General features: G+C 38.4%; 1 pseudogene; it reads right to left on the reverse strand.

The window, feature by feature from the left end:
* Positions 1-5920: 5920 nt before the first annotated feature.
* Positions 5921-8093, reverse strand: LOC124103235 (nischarin-like; annotated as a pseudogene).
* Between the last annotated feature and the right edge of the window lie 1275 nt (positions 8094-9368).

Raw genomic sequence — 9368 nt, forward strand, 5'->3', positions numbered from 1 at the left:
CATGAATTTGCAGTTCCACAGCAATGTATGAGTGAACCTTTTCCCCAATATCCTTGCCAGCACTATTGTTACTTGTATTCTTGCCATTCTGACTGGAGCAAGATTAAATCTCAGTGTAGTTTTAATTTGCATTTCTCTAACTGCTAGAGATGTTGACTATTTTTCCATATATTTGTTGATCAATCATATTTCTTCTTCTTTGAAGTAGCTGTTCAGTTGCCCATTTATTGATTGGTTGGTTGTGTGTGTGTGTGTGTGTGTGTGTGTGTTATGTTTTTTGAGTTCTTTATATATCATGGAGATTAATGCTCTATCTGAAGTATAGGTAGCAAAGATTTTCTCCCGTTCTGTAGGCTCTCTCCTCACATTCTTGATTGTTTACTTTGTTGTAAAGAAGCTTTTTTAGTTTGATACTACCCCATTTATTGATTCTTGCTTTTACTTCTTGTGCTTCAGGTGTCTTTTTTGAGGAAGTATCTTCCTAAGTTGACATGATGGAGATTTGGACTTATTTTTTCTTCTAGTAGGTGCAGGGTCTCTGGTTTAATGCCTAGACCCTTGACCTACTTTGAGTTAAATTTTGTGCACAGAAAGAGATAAGGGTTTAATTTCATTTTGCTACATATGGATTTTCAGTTTTCCCAGCATCATTTGTTAAAGAGGCTATAATTTGTCCAATGTGTGTTTATAGTGCCTTTGTCTAGTAGGAGATAACTGTATTTATATGGATTTGTCTCTTTGTCTTCCATTCTATACCATTAGTTTTCATGTCTTTTTGGTGCCAATACCATGCCATTTTTGTTACTATAGCTTTGTAGTATAATTTAAGTTTTGGAATAGTAATGCTTTCTGCTTCATTTTTCTCGCTGAGGATTCCTTTGGCTATTTTGGGCCTCTTATTCTTCCAAATGAATTTCATGAATGCTTTCTGTTTCTAGGAAGAGTGTCATTGGGATTTTAATAGGAATTGCATTAAATCTGTATAGTGCTTTTGGTAGGATGTCCATTTTGACAATATTGATTCTATGTAGCCAAGAACATAGGAGGTCTTTTTATTTTCAAAGGTCTTCTCCAGTTTCTTTCTTTTTTTAACATTCCAAATTTTATTTTTCCTAAAGTCATATAAATCAATTTTTGCAGAATTCTACATAACATGAGGTTTGAAAATACGTAGACCCACTATCTGTCATGTCCTGTGAAACCTCATGAACTTAAATACATATGAATCCCTTAAAATTAAAGAAAACATGTTTATTGAGGCATATGTCTTTTTTAGTATTATATTTGAACTATAAGTGTAAATATATTGTTTTATGCAGGTTTGCTGACTGGGGACACAGTGTAATCTCTTTTAATGCTGAATAATAATAATGGAAAGCAGTGAACTTGGGATATGGAAATTTTTTGTGGAACAAAACCTCTCTCACTCAGAAAAACCAATTGCTGAAATTCCTGGTACCAAAGTACTTAAGGTTTGTTTTGATTTTAGTAAGAAATTATATGCTGTAAGGAGCTAGAGCTTCAAAATTTAGATGATAGCTAGCAAAATAGATATTTACGAACATGGAAAAACATAAAATCTGAGGTCAAAGTCTCTCTGTATTGCAGTATTTAGATTTGGTCAGCGTGTGTGCACACACACTCAGTGATGGACTGAAACACAGGGCCTCATGCATGCTAGGCAAATGCTCTCTACCACTGAACTATACCCCTAACCTTTTTTTGTATTTCCATTTGTTCTTCTCCTTCTCCTCCTGCTTTTTACTTTTTAAATTTTAATTTGTTATATATGACAACAGAATGCATTGCAATTCATATTACACATGTAGAGCACAATTTTTCAAATCTCTGGTTATACACAAAGTAGAATCACATCCTTCATGTCTTTGATACATTTTAGAGTAATGATGAACATCACATTCCACCGTCTTTACTATTCCCCTTCCCTTTTCCTCCCTCCCTTTTCCCCTTTGCCCCATCTAGAGTTCATTTAATCCTTTCACACCCCACCCTCCACAGCATATCATGGATCAGCATCCTTAAATCAGAGAAATCATTTGGCATTTGGTTTTTTGGGGATTGGCTAATTTCACTTAGCATTATATTCTATAGCTCCATACATTTACCTGCAAATGCCATGATTTTATTCTCTTTTAATGATGAATTATATATATATATATATATAATCACATTTTCTTTATCTATTCATCTACTGAAGGGCATCTAGGTTGGTTCCACAGTTTAGCTATTGTGAATTGTGCTGCTATGAATATTGATGTGGCTGTGTCACTGTAGTATGCTGTTTTAAGTCCTTTGGGTATAGACTGAGGAGTGGGATAGCTGGGTCAAATGGGGGTTCCATTCCCAGTTTTCCAAGGAATCTCCATACTGCTTTCCATATTGGCTGCACCAATTTTCAGTCCCACAAGCAATGTATGAATGTGCCTTTTTTTCCCCCATATCCTTGCCAACAGTTATTGTTGTTTGTCTTCATAATAGCTGCCATTCTGACTGGAGTGAGACAAAATCTTAGTTTTGATTTGCATTTCTCTAATTGCTAGAATGTTTAACGTTTTTCATATATTTGTTGATTAATTGTATATCTTCTTCAGAGAAGTGTCTGTTCCGTTCCTTGGCCCATTTATTGATTGGGTTATATGGATTTTTTGGTGTTAAGATTTTTGAGTTTTTTATATATTCTAGAGTGTGGTATGAATTTGTTCCCAATTAGTAGGCTCTGTATTCACCTTTATGATTTTTTTTTTTTGGTTGAGAAGAAGCTTTTTAGTTTGAATCCATCCCATTCTTGATATTAATTTTATTCAATTTATTATTAATTTAATAATTAATCTAATTGTTATTAATTTAATGATTTACTAGTTTAATATTAATTAATTCTTGATATTAATTCTTATGGTGTAGGAGTCTTATTAGGAAAGTTGAGGCCTAATCCAACATGATAGAGATTTGGGCCCATTTTTTCTTCTAATAGAGGCAGTGTCTCTCGTTTAATTCCTAGGTCCTTGATCCACTTTGAGTTGAGTTTTGTGCATGGTGAGAATAGGGGTTTGATTTCATTTTGTTTCATATAGATTTCCAATTTTCCCAGCACCATTTGTTGAAGAGGCTATGTTTTCTTCAATGTACTTTTTTAGTGCCTTTGTCAAATATAAGATAACTGTAATTAAGTGGGTTCGTCTCTGTTTCCTCTATTCTGTATTCTACCAGTATTCTGTATTCTACCAGTCCATTTTGGGGCCAATGCCATGCTGTTTTTGTTACTATTGCTCTGTAGTATAGTTTAAGGTCTGGTAAACAGCACCCCTTCATGTTCAAAACACTAGAAAAACTAGGGATAACAGGAACATATCTCAAAATTGTAAAAGCTATCTATGCTAATCTCAAGGCCAACGTCATTCAAAATGGACAAAAATTGAAAGCACTCCCTCTAAAAACTGGAACAAGACAGGGATGCCCTCTTTTACCACTTCTATTTAACATAGTTCTTGAAACACCTGCCAGTGCAATTAGACAGACAAAAGAAAGTAAAGGCATATGGATAGTTAAAGAAGAAATCAAATTAGTATGAATTTGCCAACGATATGATTGTATAACTAGAAGATCCAAAAAATTCCACCAGAGAGCTTCTAGAACTTGTAAATAAATTCAGCAAAGTACAAGTTACAAAATCAACACTCATAAATCAAAGGCATTTCTGTACGTCAGTGACAAATTCTCTGAAAGGAAAATACCCCATTTGTAATAGCATCAAACAAACAAAAAAACAAACAAACAAACTTGGGAATCAACTTAACGAAAGAGGTAAAAGACCTCTACAATGAAAACTACAGAACATTTTCTTCTGTTTAATTGCTCTGGCTAGAGTTTCAAGGACAATGTTGAATAGAAGTGGTAAAAGAGGGCATCTCTGTCTTGTTCCAGTTTTTAGAGGAATTCTTTCAATTCTTATTTAGAATGATGTAGGCCTTGGGTTTCGCATAGATAGCTTTTACAATGTAGAGGTATGTTCCTACTATTCCTAGTTTTTCTAGTGTTTTGAACATGAAGGGATGTGCAGAAGATTTTTAATTTGATGCATTGCCATTTGTCAATTCTTGCTCTATTGTCCTGTAAGAATCTTATCTAGGATATTGTTGCCTGTGCCAATACTTTAAAGTGTTCCCTCTTTTTTTTTTTCCAGAAGTTTCAAATTTTCAGATTTTACATTAAGGTCTTTGATATGTTTCAAATTAATTTTTGAACAGGCTGAGAGATAAGGGTTGAATTTGATTCTTTTAAATGTGGATATCTAGTTTTCCCAGAACCATAAAGAAGTTGTCCTTTCTTCAATGAATGCTTTTGGTAACTTTGTACAGAATCAGTTGACTGAGAATACATGGGTTTATTTCCTGAAACTTCTATTCTGTTCCACTTGTCTATGTGTCTGTTTTTATGTCAATTCTATGCAACTTTTGTTACTATTTCTCTACAGTATGCTTTAAAGTCAGATATTGTGATGCCTCCAGGATTATTTTTTTTTTGAGGGTTGCTTTGGCTATTTGGGGTCTTTTGTTTTTCCATATGAATTTTAGAATTGATTTTCTAGTTCTGTGAAGAATGTCATTGGTATTGTGATTATGATTGCATTAAATCTGTCAATCACTTTGGGTATTATGACCATTTTATCAATATTAATTCTACCAATCCATGGACATGGGAAATTTTTCCACTTTCTAGGGTCTTCATCAATTTATTTCCTCATTGTTTTATAATTTTTATTGTAGAGGTATTTCTATCATCAGTTAGGTTATTCCTAGGTATTTTGTTGCTCAAGCTATTGTGAATAGGTTTATTTTTCTTATTTCTCATTATTGGTATATAGCAAACCTACTAATTTTGTATATTGATTTTATCATATTATTTTCCTCAATTTTTTATCATTTTTAAAAGTCTTCATGGAGTTTTTAGAATTTTTTTAATGAATGAAATCATATCATCATCAGCAACAGACATAATTACCTTCCTCCTTTCCTATTTGTATATATTTTATTTCTTTACCTTGAGTAATAGAGCCAAAATTTCTAGCACACTATGTATTAAGCATGGTGAGACTGGAACCCTTTTCTTGTTTCCAACCTTAGAGGCAATGCATTTAGTATTTCCCAATTCAGTAAGATATTAATTATGGGTTTGCCATATCTAGCCTTATTATGTTGATGTATAATCCTTCTATACCTAATTTATTCATGGCTTTTATCATGAAGAGATGTTAAAATTTATTGAAGGTGTTTTTGTTGTTGTCGTTGTTTTCATCTATTGAGATGATCATGTGATTTTTAGCCTTAATTCTTTTATGTGCTATTGATTTACATATGTTGAATCATCTTTGCATCCCTGGAATGAAATGGAAGCAACTTGATCTTTTTAATGTGCTTTTTTTTTTTTTGACATCCACTACAGTTTTATTTATGAGAGGTGCAAATCTGAGACAATGTCTCAATGTCCAGTGACTGGGAAGCAAGCGGGGACAGACTATAGAAGCCACTCTGCAGAGTGCCCCAGGGCGAGACAATGAGGGAAATAAGGCTGGGCCTAGGCTGCTGTAGAGGTTTCATCACTGCAGGGTGGGGATAGGGTGCTGCCTGTAGTTGCAGCTTTCAGGGAGACACCCCTCCCCATTGCCCGCCCAGGGCCTGCTCTTTACCAGTTTATTCTCCACTTGCTGTTTTCCATACTCACTTATTGATTCAATGATTCAACAAATGCTGACTAAGACTTGGCCTTGGGACAGACACATCTCCCTGTCCCTGAGAAGCCTACAGTTACACAGGTGCTGTGGGACCCCAAAGAGGGGCTTGACCTCCATGCAGATGGCATTGATAAGGAAGCTTCCTCACAGGGATCCATACCCTCCTTCCTTTTTACATAAAGAAATACAACCAAAAAATTTCAGTCAAGAGACTGACCAAAGCAAATAGGCAAATGCTCTGACACCTAGCCCCACAGCTCCATTTTTACCATTCTCTTCCGCAGAGTATGGTGGTAACCTCAGTGTGCTGCTCTGTGTCGGGCTTTTGCTTTAATGTTAGTGTCTCCCTTCTTTCTGCCAATCTTCTCTCCTTGGTGGGACTGCTGCAGAGGGTTCTGTGCCACAGATGCCTCTCCCTGCCCCTCTTTGGTGTGCATGTCACAGCCCTTGGGTCGCCAGCAGGGAGCACTTCACAACCCTCCCCAGCATCTGATCTCTCTCTAAGAGAAGATTCCCTCCAGCGGGGTCACCAGGTCAAAGGGTGGAAATGTGTTTCTGGCTCTTGAAATAGGGTCAAACTGGTTTCCCAAGGCCTCACACTAACTTCTGCGTCTCCAGGAGCCTGGGGGGGGGCATTCTTTCCTGCGTGTCCCCAAGCCTCAGCTCCACTTGGGATGGCACACCTGCTCCTCTTCTGTTGGGGCCAGGCCAGCAGACATGCTCATGGGACCTGCTTCATTCACTCATCTCTGAAGATGCCTTGGTTGGAGAGGATAGGCTGGGGCAAGGAGGCAGAGGTGGGAGCCATGGTGGGAGGAGAGCCACTGGGTCCAACACAGGGGGTAGCCAAGAATCCTCACTAACCTTCTTCTCTGGGTTGCTCAGTTTAGACTTGACATCCTTGACTTTCTGAATTGCTTTTAGTACTTCCACAGTGTCCAGCTCTTTCTCTGTGGTTGCTGTGTCATCCAGACAGACCTCAGAAGCCTACTCTCCGAACTGAGCAAGCAACTTGGTCTGGTAGTCAGGGATGATGCTCAGAGGACTTTTCAGCAGGGTCACATGCTCCAGATATGGGAGGCTGCCTATGCTCCTGACCTCTTCCATCTGCTCAATCCTGTTGTTACTGACGTCCAGGTTGACCAGGGAGTACAGCTTGTGCAGGCCACTCAGACTGTCCAGGAGGTTGCCTGCCAGGTTCAGGGTCTTGATATTCCCCAGCTTGGTGTGAACGCCTTCCAAGGAGGACAGCTTGTTGTAGGACAGGTCAAGGTGCATGAGGTTGTACAGGTGCTGCAGGTTGTCCACGACCAGCAATCCATTGTGACTCAGGTCCAAGAACTCAATCTTTGGGATCAGTTTCACAGACTCCTCCATCTCAGAGATGCTGTTAGGGTTCAGGTCGAGAGTGGTCAACGCCTGCCTTGTGGAGATGACGGCAGTCACAGGGCCTTCAAGTGTTGTGCCTTCTGGCTCCCATTCATCAAATTCTGAGGCTTCAGGGACGAGGACTTCCTTCATTGAGGTTGCTGAGAAGCGGACACTCATCTTGGCTAAGGTGGGCTTTGAGGCAACCAGTTCTCGGATGTGCTTTGCATCACAGTGACTTATCTCCACCTGGTGAAGAGACTTGAATATGGACAGGTCAAATGGCAGGAGTTGTTCCCGAATGTTGCTGTTCCCAAAAGGTCCTTCTGTGCCAGAAACCTTAAGGTATTTAAGGCGACAGGTGAAGTCCAGAATGTGCCAAGGTCAGTCTTGGCATCTCACTGGCACACGTGGGTTTTCCTTGCTGCAGCTGCTCGGTGACTGCATAGACCTGCAGGGGCCTGTTGGCAAAGAACTCACTGGCCCCCAAGAGCTGTTCTCCTTTTTCAAAGAGATCTTCATCCAATGCTGTGGAAATGCCATTTATTTCATAGACGTGAAAATGTAAGAAGTGGGCCAGCATTCTAGGGGCCATGCCAGGGAAGGCAGCCAGCAGAGTCTGGAGGTACACCTCCAGATCCTTCTCCCTTTTTTCCACCAAGCTTCTGGAATTTTTCCCAATTATCTTTTTGGGAGGAAGTAGATTTTTATCGATCTTTCTCTCTGCAAAAGCTTTTCATGCAGGTCATGGAAGTCACTGTAACGGTGCTTGCATGTCCACTCATGGTTGCCATCGGTGACCTGTATGATATAAACCAATCTCTGCTCTGACCTTTGTTGAGCAGCACAAGTCCCTCTTGGCCTCCTCCACAGCCCTAGCATTAGGTCTGGGAAGCATATGGGACAAGCCTGTGGCGTGTAAGTGTCCACTAGCTCAGAACCCAAAACAGCGCACCTCTTTGGCCCGCTGGGCCTCCTGCTCCTGCCCAAAGCTACCGCCGCCAGATTCCCGGCTCCTCCACCACAGAAGCCAATAGGCGCAGACTGGCAGCAGCAGGGGGCGGGGTGAGCATGCCACACCCCCGTCCCGCCTCCCCCATGGAGCCGCAGGCCATGCTGCCATCTTGGCTCTACCACTTTCTCTTTTAATGTGCATTTTAATTTTTATAGAGAGCTCCTGCATGTATGTTCATCAGGGATATTGATCAATAGTTTTCTTTCTTTTCCTATTGTTGTGTTTTTATCAGATTTTGATGTTGGAATAATACTGGTTTCATAGAATGAATTTGGAAGGATTCTTTCTTTTTCGGTTTTGTGAAATAGTTTGAGGAACACTGTTAATACTTCATTAAAAATCTTCTAATCCATTCAGACGTAGGCTCTTCTTTATTGGAAGGCATTTCATTACTGCTTCAATTTTATTACTTGTTTTTAATCTATTTAGTGTTTTATTTTTAAGATTCTCTTGCTTCAATTTTGGAAGATTATATGTGTACAGAAATTTGTCCATTTATTCTATATTTTCCAAATTATTGTCAAGTAGTTTTTCAAAATATTCTCTAATAATCATTTGAACTTAAAGGGTGTCTGTTGTTATGTCTAATATTTTTAACCTTTAATTCTATTTATTTGGATCTTCTCTCTCTCTCTCTCTCTCTCTCTCTCTCTCTCTCTCTCTCTCTCTTTAGTTTATCTAAAAGTTTGGCAATTTCATTATCTTTTTCTTTGAAATAGCACTCTTTGTTATAAAATTCCCTCTTACTACAGCCTTCACTGTATCTCACAACTTTTGGTATATTTTAATTTGACTTAAAAAAATCTTTTAATTTCCCATCTGTTTTCTTCAATGACTATGTACTCAATAGTGTGTTATTCAATCTCCATGTGTTTGTATAATTTCTGTAGTTTCTCTTGTGGTTGATCTCTGGTTTCATTGCATTACAATCAGAGAAAGTAAAGCAATTATTTTATTAAAAAATGTGAGACTAGTGAGTGTTTTATTTTGGAAAATGTTCCATTTGCTGATAAAAATAATGCATATTCTATAGCTGTTGAATGGAATATTCTGTAAATGCCTGTTCAGTCTATTTTTTATGTAATTGAACTCTGATTTTTTGTTGTTGTTGCTGGCTGATCTATCTATTGGTGAGAGTAGGGTGCCAAAGTCACCCACTATTATTGTATTGGTGTTTATGACTCTATATCTAATAGTGCTTGTTTTGTAAAATTGAATGCTCTGACATTTGGTGTA

This window comes from Marmota monax, unplaced genomic scaffold (genome assembly GCF_021218885.2).
Source record: "Marmota monax isolate L192 unplaced genomic scaffold, Marmota_monax_Labrador192_F-V1.1 WCK01_AAM20220418_F8-fsc00585, whole genome shotgun sequence".
NCBI classification, from domain to species: Eukaryota; Metazoa; Chordata; class Mammalia; order Rodentia; family Sciuridae; genus Marmota; species Marmota monax.